Source organism: Lolium perenne, chromosome 6 (assembly GCF_019359855.2).
Source record: "Lolium perenne isolate Kyuss_39 chromosome 6, Kyuss_2.0, whole genome shotgun sequence".
Classification (NCBI taxonomy): Eukaryota; Viridiplantae; Streptophyta; class Magnoliopsida; order Poales; family Poaceae; genus Lolium; species Lolium perenne.
Genome location: NC_067249.2, coordinates 269,961,677 through 269,986,338, shown reverse-complemented (window position 1 = coordinate 269,986,338; position 24,662 = coordinate 269,961,677). Strand labels below are relative to the sequence as shown.

The following is a 24,662-nucleotide window of genomic DNA, read 5'->3' as shown; positions in this document are numbered from 1 at the left end:
CCGGGCCGGCCAAATTTTCATTTTTTTTATTTTTTTTTATTTGTTAGATTATAGTGTAGTTCATTAGATTAATTAGTTGTACAAAATAGTTAGTTAGTTTTAGTGCAAAATTAGTTAGAATTTTAGGGAAAAATAGTTAGAAATTAGTGGTGCAAAATAGTTAGTTAGTGTTAGTGAAAAATAGTTAGAAATTTAGTGAACAATTAGTTAGTTAGTGTTAGTGAAAAATTAGTTAGTTAGTGTTAGTTTTAGAAAAATAGTTAGTGTTTGTGAAATTTAAAAAGTTGTGAAAATTATATGTTAGAAATATTTACATGTTAGAATATAAAGTAATATTTGTTAGATAAATTTTATTAGTTAGAAATATTTCTTAGTAAAAAAGCATTGACATTATGTTAGAAATATTTGTTAGTAAAAAAGTAGTGAAGTTTTTTTATTTAGCACAATATCATATTTTTTTATTTATGTTAGTACATATATGATTTGGTTTCGTAGCTACGATGCCGCGACAGCCGCCGCGCCGTGGTGTGACTATTCTAGAGGAGATGCAGCAGATGGGGGAGGTCCGGGACTGGGCTCCGCCAGGGTGGCACTGGGAGGTCTTAGCTTCGGGGGCGCGCACCTTGGTGCGGAATCCGGGTCCCGTCGTCGACCCGGATATTCTCTGGTGGAGGTCTTATGGGCCACGGTCGTTTCAGAGGGAGCCGGCCCCGCCGGAGGAGGTAGCTCAGCGCATTGCAGCAGAGGACGAGCACGTTTGCCGTTACATGTATGCGTTAGACACCATGTATAGGACCGGATGGTCAGTTATGCAGGGATCTCATGTTAGCTATGCTCCCGTTACTGTTCCGTGGCTTTGGGGGTTCACCCGGCGCGGCTCAGGACCCGGTCGGCGCGTTATAGGACCCGGTCGGCGCGGTTGAGAGGTTGTAGTAGTGATTGATGTATTAGGGTTAAATAAACATGAACCCGATCTATGTATGCATGTAACTGCACTATCTGCTTTCAGCACTATATTATCGATCCTTAGTTAAGAACTACATATGTAACTCCATTTTCAGTTTTCTGCATTATCCTTAATTTGATCATATGATGGTTCCTATATATAACTTGCAAGTCGTTGTAGAAAGCATGGACGGATACAGAGACGAAGCCACAGAAAAATTCATGGCTGACCTCATAGCCAACGGTACTCTGGATGATCGCGACGACGATGTTATTCCAGATGATGGCGGTGACGATGTCACCGCAACTTTTTTGAATGACTCCGGTGAGGGAGCGGAGAATATTGAGCGAAGAGAAGATCCTAATGGCTCCGGTGAGGAAGAAGATCATCATAATGGCTCCGGAACCGTAGTTATCACCCAGGTATATAAATTAATCCGCTGCTGATCGACTAGATGCATTAACTAATTAAATTGTACTGACGATGAATTATTTCTTTTTTAGCCCTCCGGATCGAGCACTTCTTCTGTAAAGTCGAAGAAGCGAGGCCCGGCCAAAAAGTTGGACGACGGTGTTAGGCACGACATCACCCATATCGCTAAGGATGGTAAACCGATTGCTCCCGAGAACCATGCAAAGTCATTTATAGCTCAATGCGGAGTGCTTGTTAGGGACCACGTCCCGATCACCGTTCGAGAGTGGAACAAGCCGAAGGGACTAGTGCTATCTGCAGAGGAAGAAGCTCAAGGTCTTTATATCGATGCTGTAGCCAAAGACAGCATTCTGAACAAGCTCATGGCACATTTCAACATAGTACCTCCAGAGGGGGATGCCGATGAAAAGGCAAAGATGGAGAAGGCAGTCCGCGACTTTGCCAAGAAGAAGATGGCCGAACTATTCAAGAACCACAAGAAAAGATTGCGCGGTCTTATCAAGAAAGACAAGACTCCGGACAGTGAGAAGGTAAAAAATCACTGGGACGAATTCGTGAAGTACAGCACGGAGTCAGAAGAATTTAAGAAAAGGTCGGAAACAAATAAGGCAAATGCTGCGTTGAAGAAATATCACCAAGTTATGGGTCCAGGTGGATACAGGGCTAACCGTCCTAAGTGGCAGGCAGCTGAGGCAGAACTGACCAGGAAAGGGATCAGATTAGGGACACACGGTTGGACCGAACGGTCGAAGGAGTGGTTCTGCGGGATTGGGGGAAAGTTGGATCCAGAAACAGGGAAGTGCATCTATAAGAAAGCTCATCTGAAGTATCCCATTGAAGCCCTGGAACAAGCACATAAGGACGTGGAGGAGGGGAGGTTCCAGCCCGAAAGAGAGAACGATGAGCTAACACGCGCCCATGGGAACAAAGAACACGGCGGACGAACACGGGGCACAGAAGGCTCCGTTCCGTGGAAGTATGGCTTTCCTGCGGAAAGGAAGAGATTTCCTGATAAAAGCCATGAGAGGAGAAAGGCAAGGGAAACAGACTGCATAGCGTCCTTAGAGGATTCTATGAGCACCATGAAAGCCCAATTAACCATAGTAACCCAAGTACTTACATCCCAGATGGCTCAGGGGCAGGCTGTAGATCCTGCATTGCTCAATGCTATCGTCCCGCTGCAATCTCAACACCGGAAAAGCAGCGTGGCTTCCACTCAGCAGGTGGATAATGATGATGATGACCAGGTGGTCGAGCCTCCTCGCTACCCCCCCGTGGATGATCTCACTGATAGCCGTCCTTGTGAGCTGCATGTTAAAGTTTTCAACCTATCCTTCAAGGCGGCGGTCGGCATCCTCTTACCTACAAGGACTTACCATTGCCGTCCGGTCCAAGACGAATTTGCTGTTGTCATGGTGGATGAAGTGTTTAGAGATTATGAGGAGTTGGTGCTTGAGCACCCTGCAGGTGAAGATGGGGAAATCAAAGAACTGGGAGAAGCCCGCAGAACCACCGTGCAATGGCGGAAGGAGAACATTGTGTTTCCAGGTGAGAAGCCACCAAGCAGGCCACCTCGTCCGCCTCCTCCGCCGCCTTCTCCTATGCGCGATGATGATTCCCCTGTGCATGAGCAGTCTCCTCAGGAATCACAGGCGGCTCCCACACGTGACAATACTCCGCCGCCTCCTCCTCCTCGTCAGGAGACTCCGCCGCCTCCACCTAAGCAAAAGAGGAAGCTAACCGCGGCACCTCCTACAGCTCTGAAGAGATCATCAACTCCGATGAGGGCACATACTCCAGAGTTGTTACCACATGAGCAGACTGATGAGCAAAAGGCGTTTCTTGCGCTGAAGAAGACGTTTATTGCACCGCATACAATGAAGCACTTTGCCGAGACGAGAATAAAGAGAGCTGAGCCGAGAAGTGATCATGACCGCTCTCTTGGACAGTCCTATAGAGCGGGCAAAGCAAAAAAAGTCGCCCAGCTTGGACAGCAGGACATTCAGTCCATACCCCACTTCGTCGTGCAGTCCTATGATGATCCAGAGACGGCATCGATGATCGAACGGGAGGCTAGAGCTCAGGGAGCATCAGTTCAGTACGAAGATTACTATCCAACGGCTGAAGTCGTAAACAAGTATAGATACGGATGTGATCTCGTCAAACCTGGCGAGCTCGCGCGTCTAGGGACTTAGATGCGAAGGTTGCATGAATGGTACCTGAAAGCCTGTCGAAGAGGTGATCGCTACCTCACGGTGTATCTTAGAGATGAGCATTACTTCCGGGGGGACGAGGAGATAAACCTTGAGTTAGAAGAACTGTTTCAGTTATTCAATCAAGACGCCCTCGACAAAGCTGTCATCAATTGCTACTGCCTGTAAGTGATTTATTTATGTAATTAAGTCTGTAGCTCAGCTCATTCATTTGCACTAACAATTATCCTCACTATATTCTTTGTGTACGCTATATATTAATTATGCAGAATGAAGAAGCTCGAATGCAAAAGAGGCAAGCTCCACGAGCTGGGGTTCATTGACCCAGACACAGTTCATGAAGTTACGGTTCTACAGTACCCCAAGGACACAGAGGACAACATGCTAATGTTTTTAGTGAAGCAAGCAAACAAAGAGGATATATTCTTTCCCTACAACTTCAAGTGAGTGTTATATATAACATACATTATGCTTGTGCAGCTTCCACTTTATTCTCGTAATCATTGAGCTATGCTTGTGCAGATTCCACTCTATTCTCCTAATCATTGATCTTCACAAAGGAGTCGTAAATGTCATGGACTCAAAACGTAAAGAACATGCGGAATGGGCGGACATGGCTGCCATCCTCCAGAGGTAATTTTAATCAATTTCGTATTGGCATCTTCATCTGTTCTAATTCGACGATATCATCAACTAATCAATAACTCATTTACTCATTATTTTTTGCCGGGCAGGGCTTGGAAACGGTTCATCAATACTGTTCCGGGTAAATGGAAACCGGAGCTTACATTTAAAGATTACCCTATAAGTAGTACTATATATATAGCTATGTCCGTGAAACTCTATGATATTTACTTTCAATACGATGCTTGATTATTAGTTCGATCGAACTATTTTTTCGTAAAGTGTATGAGGCAGGAACCCGGGAATAACTTATGTGGATACTACGTCTGCAACTTCATTCATGACATGGCCTGTCACAGGGATGCGGATGAAGCTATACTCCACACTCGTGTACGATAACAAATTTTCACAATTAATCTTAGTACCATCAATTGTATTGAGTTCCATTCATATATATATTGATCTCCTTTTTTAAATATAGATGATACGCCTGCGGGACACTCTCATAATGGAGGATCGCATACGAGCAATTCAAGAGGAAATCGCGGGATTCTTTCTTACCGAGGTCATTGCCCCAACTGGAGAGCACTATCGGAAGGTCGTAGATATGGAGCAACTTCGTAAAGGCATCTAGATTTAGTAAAGAGATCCGACTTTATATTGTAAATATGCATGCATTACGTGTACTGTTGACGATGTCTATATATTCACAACGATATTTTGTGGTTTCTTGAATGATATATGCATTGCTGAAACTCTGCCGCGGCAGAGAAACGCCCAGTTTCTCTGCCGCGGCAGAGAAACGCTGCTCCACCCTAAACCTGTGCCGCGGCAGAGAAATTGCTCCACCCTTCAAACACCACATCTCCTCTAGGTACAATAGCGGCTCACACCATCTGCACCCATTTGTAGTTGATACATAACAATGGCCTCCACGAACAGCTGGACCCTCGAGTTGGAGTCAAAGGTGTCCGCTCCACGCATGTTGAGGGAGATGGCGGCGTCGGCAGCGTCCGACACTACAATTGTGGCTCAGGTATACATACCGCACATGTTGTCCGGCCGAAATGTTCAATCTTAACACATAGTTTATCATGCAGCCATTCCATTCAACGTCATGAAGAAGAAGGTTGAGTTCCTTGATGTGGACAAATGCGAGTGCAGATACACCCTAGAGTGTGACGGTGTTGAGACGTCCACATGGAGCATCAAGATGAAGCCAACGGCCAATGGTGGGAGTGTGGCGAAGGTGGAATGCACGTCCAAGGGCGTGCAGGATAATGACATGATGCTCAAGGCCAAGGACTCTGCTGCCGAAATGTTAAAGAATGTTGAGGCCTATCTCATCGCCAACCCTGACGCCTACAACACTAGTAGACAACAGACCTTTTGTCCAGCACCCCTGGGAGCAATAGTCCCGGTTTGAAAGCAAACCGGGACCAATGGGGGGCATTGGTCCCGGTTCGTTCGGCGCGGGGTGACCCCACCCTTTGGTCCCGGTTCGTTTGGGGTCTTTGGTCGTGGTTTGTAATACAAACTGGGACTAAAGGGGGCGTGTCAGACCGTGTCAAGCCTCTTAACCCTTTGGTCCCGGTTTGCAACCGGGACCAAGTGCCCATCTGCCTACATATACCTTGCCCTGCCCAAGTATGAGCCACACTTAGCCATTTTTCCACTTCTTATCACAAGAGGGGTGTATGTTGCTTTGCCCTCTTCGTATGCACAAGAGGTGTTTGATGAAATGCCTAAGAGGTTTTGCCACTTGAGTTCACACAAAACAAGCCACACTTAACTATCTTTTTTCTTCTCCATCGAGGTTAACAACTTTATCCATCTTTCTGTCATTGATAAAATGCATGTGTATATATATATACATCGTTTCACTAATCATGATGTTCTGTAATGGTTTTTGATAAGCTTAATTATATCATGCAGATGAATCGGCAATGGATGTACATTTACCGACGCTTCGACGAGTTCACTTCAGGCATGAGTAATTTTATCGTCGTGGCTGAGGCAAACAAACATGGTGGCTTTATGTATTGTCCATGTGTTGACTGTAAGAATGTCGTAAATTACTCTTCCTCGAGTACCATTCACAGCCACCTGCTGCGGTACGGTTTCATGCCCCAGTACAATTGTTGGACCAAGCACGGAGAAAGAGGAGTTATTGTGGAAGACAATAAGAAGAAGAGGATGATGATAGCTATCCCATGTTCCCTGAATACGGTGATACTGCAGAGGGGGATTGTTTTCCATTAGAAGGCAATGAAGACAATGAAGCAGAAGATCAAGAGGCACCAGATGAGCCTGCTGATGATGATCTTGGTCGGGCCATTGCTGATGCAAGGAGAGAATGTGAAACTAAAAAGGAAAGGTTGGCATTCGACCAGATGTTAGAGGATCACAACAAATTGTTATACCTAACTTGCGAAGATGGCCATAAAAAGCTAGGTAGCACACTGGAATTGTTGCAATGGAAGGCAGAGAACGGTGTCACTGACTCAGGATTTGAAAAGTTGCTGAAAATAATTAAGAAGAAGCTTCCAAGGGGTAACGAATTGCCCGCCAGTACGTACGAAGCGAAGAAGGTTGTCTGCCCTATAGGATTAGATGTGCAAAAGATACATGCATGCATTAATGACTGCATCCTCTACCGTGGTGAGTACGAGAATTTGGATGCATGCCCGGTGTGCACTGCATTGCGGTATAAGATCAGACGAGATGACCCTGGTGATGTTGAGGGCGAGCGCACCAGGAAGAGGGTTCCTGCCAAGATTATGTGGTATGCTCCTATAATACCACGGCTGAAACGCTTGTTCAGAAATAAAGAGCACGCTAGGTTGTTGCGATGGCACAAAGAAGACCGTAAGAAAGACGAGATGTTGAGACACCTTGCTGATGTGTCTCCGTGGAGAAAAATCGATAGAGAGTTCCCGTACTTTGCAGAGGATGCAAGGACCTTAAGGTTTGGTCTAAGTACAGATGGCATGAATCCTTTTGAAGAGCAGAGCTGCAGCCATAGCACCTGGCCCATGACTCTTTGTATCTATAACCTTCCTCCTTGGTTGTGCATGAAGCGCAAGTTCATTATGATGCCAGTGCTCATACAAGGCCCGAAGCAACCCGGCAATCACATTGATGTGTACCTGAAGCCATTAGTCGAAGAACTTCTACAGGCGTGGTCCGTAGCGGGTGTACTGTGTGGGACGAGCACAAGCAGGAGGAATTTGACCTACCGTAGCTTTTCGTAACCATCAATGATTGGCCTGCTCTTGGTAACATTTCAGGACAGTCAAACAAGGGATACAATTCATGCACGTACTGTTTAGATGAGCTCAAAGGTGAATATTTAGATAAATGTAAGAAGGTCGTGTACCTGGGGCATCATCAATTTCTTAGGCATACCCATCCCGTAAGAAAGAAAGGCAAGCATTACAACGGTGAGGGAGATCACCGGAAGAAGCCTGCCCACCGTAATGGTGCTGATATATTTGGTATGGTCAAGGATCTAGAAGTAATATTTGGAAAGGGTCCTGGCGGACGGTCTGTTCCGAATGACGCTGCCGGACACGCGGCCATGTGGAAGAAAAAAATCTATATTTTGGGATCTACCCTATTGGAAAGTCTTAGAGGTCCGCTCTTCAATCGATGTGATGCACGTGACGAAGAATCTTTGCGTGAACCTGCTAGGCTTCCTGGGCGTGTACGGGAAGACAAAAGATACACCAGAAGCACGGGAGGACCAGTAACGTATGAAAAATCCCAAAAAACTGCATGAGACAGATAAAGGTCGTCATTACTCCAGCTACGCTCTTACAAAAGAAGAGAAGGAAATCTTTTTTGAATGCCTGAGCAGTATCAAGGTCCCTTCTTGCTTCTCCTCCAATATAAAGGGAATAATAAATATGGCAGAGAAAAAATTCCAGAACCGGAAGTCTCATGACTGCCACGTGATAATGACGCGGTTGCTTCCGATTGCATTGAGGGGGCTTCTACCGGAAAATGTTCGAATTACCATTGTGAAGCTATCTGCATTTCTCAATGCAATTTGTCAGAAGGTAATCAATCCAGAAATTCTACCGAGGTTGCAGAATGATGTGGTCCAATGTCTTGTTAGTTTTGAGCTGGTGTTCCCACCATCCTTCTTCAATATTATGACGCATCTCCTCGTTCACCTGGTCGATGAGATTTCCATTCTCGGTTCTATGTTTCTACACAATATGTTCCCCTTCGAGAGGTTCATGGGAGTCTTAAAGAAATATGTTCATAACCGTGCTAGGCCATAAGGAAGCATCTCCAAGGGCTATGGAACAGAGAAGGTCATTGAGTTCTGTGTTGACTTTATTCCTGACCTTAAGCCGATTGGTATTCCTGAATCGCGGCATGAGGGGAGACTAAGTGGAAAAGGCACGCTAGGAAGGAAATAAATGATATGTAGGGACGAGATTTCTTTCACTCAAGCACACTACACAGTTCTACAAAGTTCCACCTTGGTGGCTCCGTATATCAATGTACACAAGAATTTTGTACGCTCCCAGAACCCGGGGCAATCGGACGATTGGATTACACGTGAACACATGTCGACTTTCGGCGGTTGGTTGCAAAAACATCTCATGAATGACACCACTATTGGAGATCAGCTGTACTTGTTGGCCCAGACACCATCTTCGACTGTATTGACTTTCCAAGGGTACGAGATAAATCGGAATACATTTTACACGATCGCCCAAGATAAAAAGAGCGCCAACCAAAACAGTGGTGTCCGCTTTGATGCAATAAACAACAAAGGCTCAAATGACACATATTATGGTTACATAGAGGAGATATGGGAACTTGACTATGGACCTTCTTTTAAGGTCCCTTTGTTTAGGTGCAAATGGGTCAAGAAAACAGGAGGCGGGGTTCAGGTAGACAAGTTGTATGGAATGACAACAGTGGATCTCAACAATCTTGGGTATAGAGACGAACCATTCGTCCTAGCCAAGGATGTGGCCCAGGTTTTTTATGTGAAGGACATGTCTACCAAACCAAGGAAAAGGAAACATAAGGAAACGAATACATCATACGATGAGCCAAAGTGCCACATAGTTCTTTCTAGAAAAAAAATCGTGGGAGCACTAGTGGAGAAGAGGCATTTAGTCCCAAGCCCCTGGGAGCAAATGTCCCCGTTCTGAACCAAACCGGGACCAATGGGGGGCATTGGTCCCGGTTCGTTTCGCGGTGGGCGACCCCACTCGTTGGCGCCTGTCCGTTAGCGGCCTTTAGTCCCGGTTTGTACTACAAACCGGGACTAGAGGGTCGGCGGCAGGGTGCGGCAGGACGTGTCAGGCCTCGGAAACCTTTAGTCCCGGTTTGTAGTACAAACCGGGACCAAAGGCCCACCCTTTGGACCCGGTTTGTATTACAAACCGGGACAAAGTCCCCAATCTGGCTATATAACCTTGCCCCTACCCAAGTGTGAGCCACACTTAGCCATTTTTTCACTTTCTTCACAAGAGGTGTATTGCTTTGCTCTCTTCTTCACATGCACAAGAGGTGTTCGATGAAATGCTTAAGAGGATTTGCCACTTGAGTTTACACAAATCAAGCCACACTTAACTTGCTTTTTTCTTCTCCATCGAGGTTAACAACTTTATCCTTTGCATCTGTAATTGATAAAATGCATGTGTATATATACATCGTGATGTTCTGTAATGGTTTTGATCAGCTTCATTATATCATGCAGATGAATCGGCAATGGATGTACATTGACCGACGCATTGACGAGTTCACTTCGGGCCTGAGTAAATTTATGGCCGTGGCTGAGGCAAACAAACATGGTGGCTTCATGTATTGTCCATGTGTCAACTGCAAGAATACCGTAAATTACGCTCACTCGAGTACCATTCACGGCCACCTTCTGCGGGACGGTTTCAAGCCTAGTTACTATTGTTGGACCAAGCACGGAGAAAGAGGGGTTATGATGGAAGACAATGAAGAAGAGGAAGAGGATGATGACGGTTATCCCAATTTCCCTGAATACGATGATACTGCAGAAGGCAATGAAGACAATGAAGTAGAAGATCAAGAGGCACCAGATGAGCCTGCTGATGATGATCTTGGTCGGGCCATTGCTGATGCAAGGAGAGAATGTGAAACTGAAAAGGAAAGGTTGGCCTTCGACAAGATGATAGAAGATCACAACAAATTGTTATACCCAACTTGCGAAGATGGCCATAAAAAGCTAGGCAGCACACTGGAATTGTTGCAATGGAAGGCAGAGAACGGTGTCACTGACTCAGGATTTGGAAAGTTGCTGACAATAATTAAGAGGAAGCTTCCAAGGGGTAACGAATTGCCCGCCAGTACGTACGAAGCGAAGAAGATTGTCTGCCCTCTAGGATTAGATGTGCAAAAGATACATGCATGCATTAATGACTGCATCCTCTACCGCGGTGAGTACGAGAATTTGGATGCATGTCCGGTGTGCACTGCATTGCGGTATAAGATCAGACGAGATGACCCTGGTGATGTTGAGGGCGAGTGCACCAGGAAGAGGGTTCCTGCCAAGGTTATGTGGTATGCTCCTATAATACCACGGCTGAAACGCTTGTTCAGAAATAAAGAGCACGCTAGGTTGTTGCGATGGCACAAAGAAGACCGTAAGAAAGACGTGATGTTGAGGCACCCTGCTGATGGATCCCAATGGAGAAAAATCGATAGAGAGTTCCCAAACTTTGCACAGGATGCAAGGAACTTAAGGTTTGGTCTAAGTACAGATGGCATGAATCCTTTTGGAGAGCAGAGCTGTAGCCATAGCACCTGGCCTGTGACTCTTTGTATATATAACCTTCCTCCTTGGTTGTGCATGAAGCGGAAGTTCATTATGATGCCAGTGCTCATACAAGGCCCGAAGCAACCCGGGAACGACATTGATGTGTACCTGAAGCCATTAGTCGAAGAACTTCTACAGTTGTGGTCCATAGCAGGTGTACCTGTGTGGGACGAGCACAAGCAGGAGGAATTTGACCTACGAGCGCTGCTTTTCGTAACCATCAATGACTGGCCTGTTCTTGGTAACATTTCAGGACAGTCAAACAAGGGATACAATGCATGCACGCACTGTTTACATGAGCTCGAAGGTGATTATTTGGAAAAATGTAAGAAGGTCGTGTACCTGGGGCATCGTCGATTTCTTAGGCATACCCATCCCGTAAGAAAGAATGGCAAGCATTACAACGGTGAGGCTGATCACCGGAGGAAGCCTCCCCATCGTGATGGTGTTGATATATTTGGTATGGTCAAGGATCTAGATGTAATATTTGGAAAGGGTCCTGGCGGACGGTCTGTTCCGAATGACGCTGCCGGACACGCGCCCATGTGGAAGAAGAAATCTATATTTTGGGATCTACCCTATTGGGAAGTCTTAGAGGTCCGCTCTTCAATCGATGTGATGCACGTGACGAAGAATCTTTGCGTGAACCTGTGATACGTCCAAAACGTATCTACTTTCCCGAACACTTTTGCTATTGTTTTGCCTCTAATTTGTGTATTTTGGATACAACTAACACGGACTAACGCTGTTTTCAGCAGAATTGCCCTGGTGTCTTATTTTTGTGCGGAAACTCAACTTTCAGGAAAATCCCCGGAAATAATCGCAATGGGCCTATTTTCACAGAAGATTGACGGAGCCAGAAGACGAGACGAAGTAGGGCCACGAGGCGCCCTAACCATAGGGCGGCGCGGCCAGCATGGGGCCCGCGCCGGCCTATGGGGAGGGGCCCTCGTGCCTCCCCCGACGCTCCCCTCTGGACTACTTAAGGGTTTCGACCTAAAACGCACGGGGGTTCGACCAATTTGCCAGAAGACATCCAGAACTCCGCCGCCATCGCGAAACTCCGTCTCGGGATCAGAAACTCCGTTCTGGCACCCTGCCGGGACGGGGAATTGGAGGAGATCATCACCATCATCACCACCGACGCCTCCCCATCAACGATCCATGCTTCCCCCATCCATGTGTGAGTAATTCCCCCGCTGTAGGCTGAAGGGGATGGTAGGGATTGGATGAGATTGTTCATGTAATAGCATAAGATTGTTAGGGCATAGTGCCTAGTATCCGTTGTTGGTACTTTTATGATATTGTTGCAACTTGTTATGCTTAATGCTTGTCACTAGGGCCCGAGTGCCATGATTTCAGATCTGAACATGTTATTGATTCATGATGATATTCATTGTTTTATGATCTTACCTGCAAGTTGTATACACATATTGCTGTCCGGAACCCGAGGCCCCAAAGTGACAGAAATTGGGACAACCGGAGGGGAAGGCTGTGATATGAGGATCACATGTGTTCACGGAGTGTTAATGCTTTGCTCCGGTACTCTATTAAAAGTAGTATCTTAATTACCAGTAGTTTCCCTAGAGGCCCGGCTGCCACCGGCTGGTAGGACAGAACATGTTGTGCAAGTTTCTCATTGCGAGCACGTACGACTATATACGGAACACATGCCTATGGTTATTTAGTACTTGGATATTGTTTTATTACTATCTGCAAATGCCCTGCCTTGATTGTTACATGAGTTCTCTTATCCATGCAGCGCCCGTTCATCCATCCCTGTGCCTACAGTATTTTAATCCTGCTGTTTACTATAATCACTACTGCTGTCTTTATTACACTGCTGCTTATATTTCACTACTGCTACTGCTATAAAACTGTTGCTACTGATAAACTCTTGCGTGCAAGTCTGTTTCCAGGTGCAGCTGAATTGACAACTCCGCTGTTAAGGCTTACAAATAATCTTTGGCTCCCCTTGTGTCGAATCAATAAATTGGGTTTTACTTCCCTCGAAGACTGTTGCGATCCCCTATACTTGTGGGTCATCAAGACTATTTTCTGGCGCTGTTGCCGGGGAGCATAGCTTTATTTGCAAGTTCACCTGGATTGATATTGTTCGCTGCAAATCCTCCATCATGGGTAAATCTCGCGATGCTAAAGTCGCCATATTACCATCCACTACAAGAAAAGGTACAACTCTGAGTACCTCTGCTGCTCTTGATTCACCATCTGTGATAAGTCAACTTGTTTCACCACCACAAGCTTCACATGCTGGTACTTCTGCTGAATCTGAAAATTCCTCTTACAATTTTAAAGATGCTTCTGCTGTGCTTGATGATAATGGTTCATTAGGTTCTTTTCTAGATGCTACAATTGCTAGGTCTAGACAAATTGAAAATACTGAAATTCCTAATGAAAATACTGTTACACCTGTTAATTCACCTGAGTCTGTTGAACACTCTAGTGATGATTTTGATGAAGATTATGTGGAGCTTGATGATGATTTTATTGATAAATGTAATGCTACTACTAGCGTAAGTAACATTAAAAAGCTTCTTGCACAACGTGCTGTTAGATATAAACTGTCTCCTGATCCTAAATTTGCCACATCTCCTATAAGCATTAAGGATAAGGATTATGATTTTTCTCTTGATTTATCTCATATATCTATTGTTGAGAAAACACCTTTTTGTGGTACTGAAAAAGAAAGTGCTGTAGAACATATGAATGAGCTTTCTACTTTGAGTAGCTTGTTTTCTGATGATATCAAGAAGCGTACTTATTTTGTTGCTAAAATTTTTCCTTTCTCATTCAAGGATCATGCTAAAACCTGGTATAATAGTTTGCCTCCTGATTCTATTGATAGTCCAAATGGTTTGCTTGATGTGTTCTTTCGAAAATATTTTCCTGCTAGTGCTCAACATATTGCTTTGCAGAAAATTTATAGTTTTGACCAGGAAGATGGAGAGAAATTGCCTGAAGCTTGGGCAAGGTTTTGCTCTCTTATCAGAGCTCGGCCTGGACATGATTTGGAAAAGCATGACCTACTTGATATATTTTATAGTGGACTAACCATTGAGTCTAGGGCATACCTGGATAGTTGTGCTGGTTGTGTTTTCAGGAAAAGAACTCCAGACGATGCTGAAGAATTAATGGCTAGAATAAGCCAAAATCATGATGATTGGACTACACCTGAACCAACCCCAACACCAATATTGAAGAAGAGGGGTATGATTAAATTAAGTGATGAAGATATGAGAGAAGCCAAGAAATCTCTTAAAGAGAAAGGTATTAAATCCGAAGATGTGAAGAATTTACCCCCCATAGAAGATTTATGTAAGATAACTCCCCCTTCATCCACAATTGAGGTACATTCTCTTCAACGCTTTGATAAAGAAGATATTCCTTACTCAAAACCTCCTGATCAATGTTTAGATGAATTTGATAATTATGTTGTTAAGCAAGATAATTTTAATATGAGAGTAGAGAATCATTTAATGGAAAATTCTCAAGCTATTAGTAAATTGCATGATATTGTGGAGAGAACCTCCAATGATGTTAAGATGCTTGTTAAACATTTTCATATGGTTCAAACTCAAATTGATCAACTCACTAAAGTGCAAAATGACTTGTTAAAAAATACTTCTAAAGAAAAACATGCTTATGAAGTAACAACTAGAGGCGGTGTTTCTACTCAGGATCCTCTATATCCTGAGGGGCATCCCAAAAGAGTTGAACAAGATTCTCAACGAACTAAAGAAACTAGTGATCCTTCTAAGAAAAAGAAGAAGAAACATAAAACTGTTGTAGAATCTTACGAGCACGTTAATGATCCTAATAGTATTTCTATTTCTGATGCTGAAAGCGAAAGTGGTAATGAACATGATAAAGATAATGATAAGAATGATGCTTCTGATAAAGAAGAGGTTGAAGATGAACCTGAAAAGCATGCTAAAAATAAAAAGTATACTAAAGAAGATTTTATTGCTAAGAAACATGGTAATGAAAGAGAACCTTGGGTTCAAAAGCAAATGCCTTTTCCTGTTAAGAAACTAAAATCAAAGGAGGAAGAACACTATAATAAATTTTGTGATTGAATGAAACCTTTGTTCCTGCAAATCCCTTTGACTGATGCTATTAAATTGCCTCCTTATTCAAAGTATATGAAAGATATTGTCTCTAACAAAAGGAAAATTCCTAATGAGGAGATTTCCACTATGCTTGCTAATTACTCTTTCAATGGCAAGGTTCCAAAGAAGCTGGGAGACCCAGGTGTACCGACTATCCCTTGTTCCATCAAGAATAATTATGTTAGGACTGCTGTATGTGATTTGGGAGCAGGAGTTAGTGTTATGCCTTTTTCTCTTTACAAGAGACTTTATTTAGATAAGTTGATACCAACTGATATATCTTTGCAAATGGCTGATAAATCTACTGCTGTTCCTGTTGGTATATGCGAGGATGTTCCTGTTCAAGTTGCTAACAATTGCTTAATATTAACTGATTTTGTTGTGTTGGAAATGCCTGAAGATGATAATATGTCTATTATTCTTGGAAGACCTTTTCTTAACACTGCAGGGGCTATTATTGATTGCAATAAAGGAAAAGTTACTTTTAATGTTGATGACAAGGAGCATACTGTTTATTTTCCCAAGAGGATTGATAAAGTATATGGAGTTAATACAATTTCTAATTTGAGAACTATCAAAGTGGGAGTTATTGATTGTCCTATATATGAGCCTATACGAGGATATCAAAGTATTATGATTGGATCCATATCAATACAATATAAGGTAACATGATTGATTTGAGGTTTATTTCTTCTTATGTCATGTAAAATCTATTTGGTGGCAAGACTTGATCAACCTTGTTAACAAGTACATTTTATATGCATAGAAGAGCTAAACAACATTTCTTTCTTTCTCCACACTTCTTTGCTTGTTGTAGTACTACTTGTTTTGCAAGATGCTTTAGTTGTTTAGAAGTTTGAAGATCTTTTTCTGCCCTGTAATAGTTACTTTAACACCCAGAAATGTGCATTTTTCGAAGTTTTAAAAAATCTACAAAAATTATACCGCTGGTCCTATTTTTCAAAATGCAACCTGGGAGTGCCTGGGGCTGACCAGTGGGGCACCCCAGGGCTGGCCCCCATGGGCCGGCGTGGCCAAGGAGGGGGGCGCGCCACCATGTGGTGAGGGCCCCACCTTGCCCCACTCAGTCATCTCTTCCACTCATTCCACTCTCTCTCCCGAAAAACTCGAACCAGTTCGTTCTCACTTGCGTTTTTGCCCGAGAGTTCAGGATTTCTTGATCTCCTTACTCAGCCCAGATTTCTGTCTGAAATTTGACACATTTGCTCTTCGGTATGTGACTCCTCCGATTATCCAAATAGAATTTTGTTTGGTTGAGTATATCTTGAGTATTTTGCTGCTGTAGGTAACATGTTAAGTGAGCTTGCATGCTTGTTCTAAGTTGTAAAAATTAGTTTTGATGCATGTTTAGTACTCTACCAAGTTCCTATAGTAGTTTCCCTCAATTATATGTCTCCAAATCAACTTTTATAATGTTTGTTGAAAAATTTCAGAAAAGGAAGATGGATAACCATACCTTTGGGGAAATGTTCGAAAGAGAGACGACAAGCACGGGGAGGCCCTCAAGGGCAGCCACTCGAATTAGACGATCCTATAATGAGGATGTCATCGCACCGAGCTTCGAGGCTGAAGAGGATAATGGAGTCCCTAATGCTTCATCCTTTCCATGTTATGACTTTTTGCGTAATGCAGGGCTGCTTGATGACTTCTTGTTCCTCGTCAATAATGTGGGCTTTTCTACCTATATGGAAGATGAGAGGAGCCAATACTACATGCTAACTAAAATCTTTGTTGAAAGCTTTCAGTTCAACAACGTACACTTCTCACCATCAGTTTCATTTAGGATTTATGACAGGCCCATTACTATGAAGTTGAAAGATTTTTGTGCTGCATTGGATATTACCCCTGTAGGTACAGAAAGAAGATCGAGAAAAGCCCCAAAGCCTTGATGGAGCTCTATCGAGAGGTTACCAATGATGATAGCCGCACCATTCAGCGCGGCAAGATAAGAAACATTCAACTCCCTGCCACTAGATATTTCGCTTATTATCTTGCTACTAGCATTCTTGGTAGGGAGAACACTAGCAACATTTCTAGTTATCATCTTGCTTTTCTAGTTGCTGCACTAACTGGAAGAACACCTTATCATCTTGGTGCTCTCATTGCTCGTCGCTTAGCTAATAAAGGACCCATTTTTGGAGGAATTGTTGCCTTACGTATTATTACATATCTAGATCTTCATCTTGATCCTAGTGATGAGAAATTAACTCCTATAAGGCTTGATATTGCTGCTATGAAGAGTCACCAATTTGTCACAACCAACTCTAGTTTAGAAAATATTGTCTATAAAATGTTGTTTATTGATGGGGATGAGAGGGAAATCCCTTTGCCGCAAACAGATTTGTTCAGTGTTCACAGGAGACCGTGGTCGCGCTCTAAGGAGGAGGTGGATGAGCAGCTGAGGATACATGGCTTCTACCAGCAGCATGACTCCGAGGACGCCGAGCCCTCCTACGGGTACACCATCACGTATCCTGGTGCGTCTTCCAGCACATACCCATAACAGGATCCTTCTTCGTCATACTACGGAGGTGCCACTTCATGGGCACCATGGGATTGATCTCCACTTAGGCCAAAAGCCTAAGCTTGGGGGGAGGTATGCCGGCATCACTCATTCATTGCATATTACAATTGCTGCATACTTGTACATACTTGTTTAGCTTCTTAAGGTGGTTTCTAATAAGAGAGATGATATTTGGGGAAGTGCTGTTTGAAAACAGATTCTGGACTGATACCAAAAAAAAATTCCCAAAAACAGCCAGAACTTTATTTTGCGAAGCCAATTTTTGTGCATGTTCCCCAGGTTATTATCTAACTTTCATTAGTTGAACACTTTTCGAGTTGAGCAGCGGAAGATTTTCTTAAAAATCGATTACTGTACTGCTGTCAAGTTTGACGAATTTCTGCTGCTTTGTGCTTATGTGGCTCTTTTAGTTTTCATTCTTTTGTTTTTGCTTTGTTTCTTTCCTAAAACACAAAAAGACCAAAAATATTTCTGTTGTTTCTCTTTACCATTTGTTTATTTTGGTTTCTTGTTCCTATTTTGTTTTATTTGCTATCGTTGGTTTGCTATGAGAAAATCCAAAAAGATTTTGCTTTGTTTGAACACCAAAAATATTTGCTGTTCTTCTTTGGTTTTGTAAAGTTTATTATGGAGTTCAACGGTCTTCGGTGGCTGGAGCTAGGTTTTCATTCCATATTATTCAAGCTACACAAGTGAAAGGCAATAATGACGATTTACGACAACTCGACTGTGGTGAGAGGCTGGTATGAACTCTATTTGTTTTCATTTTTGTACATATACTCATCCATGTGAGCATGCTTAGTTGGTTCATGTGAGGTATATGTCATTTAAGAAATTCTAGTAGTTCATGATCTCTCATGTTTAGCTCCAATCTATTAATATGAGTAGCATGTCATAAATATTTGCTTGCATTGTTTTATTCATAGATAGGTATGAAATTGTGGTATCCTCCTCTGAATAATTCACTTGAATCGACTTGGCACATGCTCACGCATGCATATGACTGAACAAAAGTCAATTAAGCCTCGATGATTTACTTTACCTCAGAGTTCTTGTATCACTTTTATGCCTCCGTTAATTTATTTTGTCGCAAGCATGATTATGACGGTTACTGCTCTCTTGATTGTCGTTTCCCAGTCTATTGCTAGCCTTCACCTGTACTGAGCGGGAACGCTGCTCGTGCTTCCAAACCCCTGAAAACCAAGTTATTCCAAAGTGTCCACCATAAATACCTATGCATGGCATTTCAAACCATTCCAAGTAAATTCTCATGTGCTACCTTTAAACCTTCAAAATACTTCTCAATTTGTGTCGATGTTTTATAGCTCATGAGGAAGTATGTGGTGTTTACCTTTCAACCTTGTCATTTACTCCTGATGGACTTTCATCAATGGACTAGTGGCACATCCGCTTATCCAATAATTTTGCAAAAAGAGCTGGCAACGGGGTTCCCAGCCCCAATTAATTAACTCTCATCAATAATTCTCTTCACATGTTTTGCCCTGATTTATCAGTAAGCAACTTAATTTCCAAATAGACACTCCTCCATGGTATGTGAATGTTGGAAGGCACCCGAGGATTCGGTTAGCCATGGCTTGTGTAAGCAAAGGTTGGGGGGAGTGTCATCCATAATGAAACTAAAATACATGTGTAAACAAAAGAGAAGAGGGATGATTTACCTTGCTGGTAGAGATAACGTCCTTCATGGGAGCCGCTCTTGAAAGTCTGGTTGACGAGGTAGTTAGAGTACCCACTACCATTCGTTGACAACAACAAACACCTCTCAAAATAATTTTACTCCTGTTTTTAAAATGAAAAGCTCTAGCGCATGTTAATCCCTGCTTCCCTCTGCGAAGGGTCAATCTTTTACTTTTACATTGAGTCACTATCCTTTCTTTGAGCACCTTCTTGAGAGCACAACTGTCATTCTTAGTATAATATGCTTGTCCCAAAATGTGATTAACTGTGGTATAACTTTGATGCTTTTATCTTTGATAATCTCTACTTCCAGTCTTTCCATGAACATCAAAGGTGCCCGAGCATTTATGTTTTGCTGTATAAATACGGGCAAGCGAGATACCACTTTATCGTATCCTTTTATGAACATTGCAATCTTGCTGATAGACATGATTCATGATGCTTATTATTAATTTGTTGGTACCTTCTCCATGATTGACATAGCTATTAGATGACTTTATCTGCATGTATCTTATTATGAATTGCCTAAGTACTTGTCCATATCATAATAATATTTACATCATATGAACAAATGTGTTCGTGAAAGTTCTTTTATCGCACTCAGTTGTTAACTGAATTGCTTGAGGACAAGCAATAAGCTAAGCTTGGGGGGAGTTGATACGTCCAAAACGTATCTACTTTCCCGAACACTTTTGCTATTGTTTTGCCTCTAATTTGTGTATTTTGGATACAACTAACACGGACTAACGTTGTTTTCAGCAGAATTGCCCTGGTGTCTTATTTTTGTGCAGAAACTCAACTTTCAGGAAAATCCCCGGAAATAATCGCAATGGGCCTATTTTCACAGAAGATTGACGGAGCCAGAAGACGAGACGAAGTAGGGCCACGAGGCGCCCTAACCATAGGGCGGCGCGGCCAGCATGGGGCCCGCGCCGGCCTATGGGGAGGGGCCCTCGTGCCTCCCCCGACGCTCCCCTCTGGACTACTTAAGGGTTTCGACCTAAAAACGCACGGGGGTTCGACCAATTTGCCAGAAGACATCCAGAACTCCGCCGCCATCGCGAAACTCCGTCTCGGGATCAGAAACTCCGTTCTGGCACCCTGCCGGGACGGGGAATTGGAGGAGATCATCGCCATCATCACCACCGACGCCTCTCCATCAACCATCCATGCTTCCCCCATCCATGTGTGAGTAATTCCCCCGCTGTAGGCTGAAGGGGATGGTAGGGATTGGATGAGATTGTTCATGTAATAGCATAAGATTGTTAGGGCATAGTGCCTAGTATCCGTTGTTGGTACTTTTATGATATTGTTGCAACTTGTTATGCTTAATGCTTGTCACTAGGGCCCGAGTGCCATGATTTCAGATCTGAACATGTTATTGATTCATGATGATATTCATTGTTTTATGATCTTACCTGCAAGTTGTATACACATATTGCTGTCCGGAACCCGAGGCCCCAAAGTGACAGAAATTGGGACAACCGGAGGGGAAGGCTGTGATATGAGGATCACATGTGTTCACGGAGTGTTAATGCTTTGCTCCGGTACTCTATTAAAAGGAGTACCTTAATTACCAGTAGTTTCCCTAGAGGCCCGGCTGCCACCGGCTGGTAGGACAGAACATGTTGTGCAAGTTTCTCATTGCGAGCACGTACGACTATATACGGAACACATGCCTATGGTTATTTAGTACTTGGATACTGTTTTATTACTATCTGCAAATGCCCTGCCTTGATTGTTACATGAGTTCTCTTATCCATGTAGCGCCCGTTCATCCATCCCTGTGCCTACAGTATTTTAATCCTGCTGTTTACTATAATCACTACTGCTGTCTTTATTACACTGCTGCTTATATTTCACTACTGCTACTGCTATAAAACTGTTGCTACTGATAAACTCTTGCGAGCAAGTCTGTTTCCAGGTGCAGCTGAATTGACAACTCCGCTGTTAAGGCTTACAAATATTCTTTGGCTCCCCTTGTGTCGAATCAATAAATTGGGTTTTACTTCCCTCGAAGACTGTTGCGATCCCCTATACTTGTGGGTAATCAACCTGCTAGGCTTTCTGGGCGTGTACGGGAAGACAAAAGATACACCAGAAGCACGGGAGGACCAGCAACGTAGGAAAGACCCCAAAAAACTGCATGAGACAGATAAAGGACGTCATTACTCCAGCTACGCTCTTACAAAAGCAGAGAAGGAAATATTTTTTGAATGTCTGAGCAGTATCAAGGTCCCGTCTGGCTTCTCCTCCAATATAAAGGGAATAATAAATATGGAGAAGAAAACATTCCAGAACCTAAAGTCTCATGACTGTCACGTGATAATGACACAGTTGCTTCCGATTGCATTGAGGGGGCTTCTACCGGAAAATGTTCGACTGCCCATTGTGAAGCTATGTGCATTCCTCAATGCAATTTCTCAGAAGGTAATAAATCCAGAAATTCTACCGAGGTTGCAGAATGATGTGGTCCAATGTCTCGTTAGTTTTGAGCTGGTGTTCCCACCATCCTTCTTCAATATTATGACACATCTCCTCGTTCACCTGGTCGATGAGATTTCCATTCTCGGTCCTGTGTTTCTACACAATATGTTCCCCTTCGAGAGGTTCATGGGAGTCTTAAAGAAATATGTTCATAACCGTGCTAGGCCAGAAGGAAGCATCTCCAAGGGCTATGGAATAGAGGAGGTCATTGAGTTCTGTGTTGACTTTATTCCTGACCTTAAGCCGATTGGTGTTCCTGAATCGCGGCATGAAGGGAGACTAAGTGGAAAAGGCACGCTAGGAAGGAAATCAATGATATGTAGGGACAGGATTTCTTTGACTCAAGCACACTACACAGTTCTACAAAGTTCCACCTTGGTGGCTCCGTATATCGGTGACCACAAGAACTTTGTACGCTCCCAGAACCCGGGGCAGTCGAACGATTGGATTAGACATGAACACATGTCGACTTTCGGCAGTTGGTTGCAAAAACATCTCCTGAATAACATCGATATTGAAGATCAGCTGTACTTGTTGGCCCAGACACCATCTTTGACTGTAGTGACTTTCCAAGGGTACGAGATAAATGGGAATACATTTTACACGATCGCCCAAGATAAAAAGAGCACCAACCAAAACAGTGGTGTCCGATTTGATGCAATAATGAATGAAGGCTCAAATGACACATATTATGGTTACATAGAGGATATATGGGAACTTGACTATGGACCTTCTTTTAAGGTCCCTTTGTTTAGGTGCAAATGGGTCAACAAAACAGGAGGTGGGGTTCAGGTAGACAAGTTGTATGGAATGACAACAGTGGATCTCAACAATCTTGGGTATAGAGACGAACCATTCGTCCTAGCCAAGGATGTGGCCCAGGTTTTCTAGGTGAAGGATATGTCTACCAAACCAAGAAAAAGGAAACATAAGGAAACAAATACATCAAACGATGAGCCAAAGCGCCACATAGTTCTTTCTGGAAAAAGAAACATCGTGGGAGTGGAGGACAAGATAGACATGTCAGAAGATTATAATAAGTTTGATGAAATTCCACCCTTCAGAGTGAACATTGATCCAAGCATCAAGTTAAATGATGAAGATGCTCCATGGTTACGGCCGAAGAAGGTTAAATGATCAAGATGCTCCATCATCAAGTTAATTGAAGAATGTTCATGGCACAAATGAGTATCTCAACATGGCAATCAATTTCCCATTTATTTTTGTGTAATCATGTAACTGTATGTAAGATATTAAAAGTGGAGATGTGGTTGGCTTTTTGTACCATATATATAGAGGAGATGTAGTCGTTCACGGGCTTGCAGGGAAAAAATTCCGAGGCGCAGTTTCCGAAGATGCCGCAGGGCGTGTGCACCAACGACATCTTCGAGAAACTGCGCCACGGGAGATTTCCCAACCCTTTCCCCAACACTGTTAGAGGAGATGTAGTCGTTCACGGGCTTGCAGGGAAAAAATTCCAAGGCGCAGTTTCCGAAGATGCCGTAGGGCGTGTGCACCAACGACATCTTCGAGAAACTGCGCCACGGGAGATTTCCCAACCCTTTCCCCAACAATGTTAGAGGAGATGTAGTCGTTCACGGGCTTGCAGGAAAAAAATTCCAAGGCGCAGTTTCCGAAGATGCCGTAGGGTGTGTGCACCAACGACATCTTCGAGAAACTGCGCCACAGGAGATTTACCAACCCTTTCCCCAACACCGTTAGAGGAGATGTAGTCGTTCAGGGGCTTGCAGGAAAAAATTCCGAGGAGCAACTTCCGAAGATGCCGTAGGGCGTGTGCACCAACGACATCTTCGAGAAGCTGCGCCACGGGAGATTTCCCAACCCTTTCCTTCATCCATGGGAATGAAACTCTTCTTGGCTTGTTGATCTGCTTGGCAAGGCGTATCGATGCTCCTTTTATAGGCACGGCACCTCTTCTACTTTGTCTTGTTCCTTCGACAGGGCGTCGTGCGCTAGATGCTTTATCTCATCGAGCAGTGCGTCCACCCATGCATTCTTATCCTGCCGACATCTTTAGTCCCGGTTGCTCCCACCAGCCGGGACTAAAGGTTACCCACACGTCCTTATCCCACCGACAGTTTTGTTAGATGACAAAAAAAAGGATCTTTCGTCCCGGTTGTACCCACCAGCCGGGACTAATGTTTGCCTGACTAATCCTCCCCAGATAATGCAGAAACCAGATAAGCCTCCCCCAGATAAGTTTCCGGCGCAGCGTTCCCGCCTATTTTTCTTCCCGCGCTTTCCACTGCTTCCCGTCTCCGTCCTCCCGCCATTTTTTCACTATATATATGTAGGCTTGGCCTCCATTTACATATCACATCTAGACTCATAACTACAAACCTCATCACTCTGTCCCATGGCTTCCATCGTATCTCTAACCCTCCGGGAGGCGGAGGCGCTTTGCGCGTCGAACTACCCCTGCCCGCCGGGCTACCGCGTCCCGACCGGCTGGTTGCTGAGCGTCGGAGGCGTACCGGTCCCTCCTGTCCCTCTAGGTGTGGCGCGCGAGATGGCCATCACGAACCACTACTACTTCGAGCTCACGCCAGAGCAGCGGAGGAATCCCCAGTGGCATCCCGACTACAGCCCGACTTGGGAAAGCTTCTTCATCAATCGGCGTGAGAGGGCGCTTGCCAGGCATGAGGAGGGCGGCCCGCCTCCTTCGAACTTCAACGAGGCTGGCCGTCGGCTGTGGTGGCGCGGCCGGACTCTCCAGGGCGTCATGGCCTACCGTGGCCCCCGCCTGCGC

At 44.0% G+C, this 24,662-nt stretch overlaps 1 pseudogene across 1 annotated transcript in view; it reads left to right on the top strand.

The window, feature by feature from the left end:
* The first annotated feature begins 5,078 nt into the window (after positions 1-5,078).
* The window catches only part of LOC127326707 (pathogenesis-related protein 1-like), a 49,572-nt pseudogene continuing 29,988 nt past the window's right edge, over positions 5,079-24,662 (top strand). Inside the window, exons 1-2 of the transcript XR_011746946.1 lie at positions 5,079-5,251; positions 5,316-5,584. The product of XR_011746946.1 is annotated as a pathogenesis-related protein 1-like (transcript). The remainder of the gene's footprint in view (positions 5,252-5,315; positions 5,585-24,662) is intronic.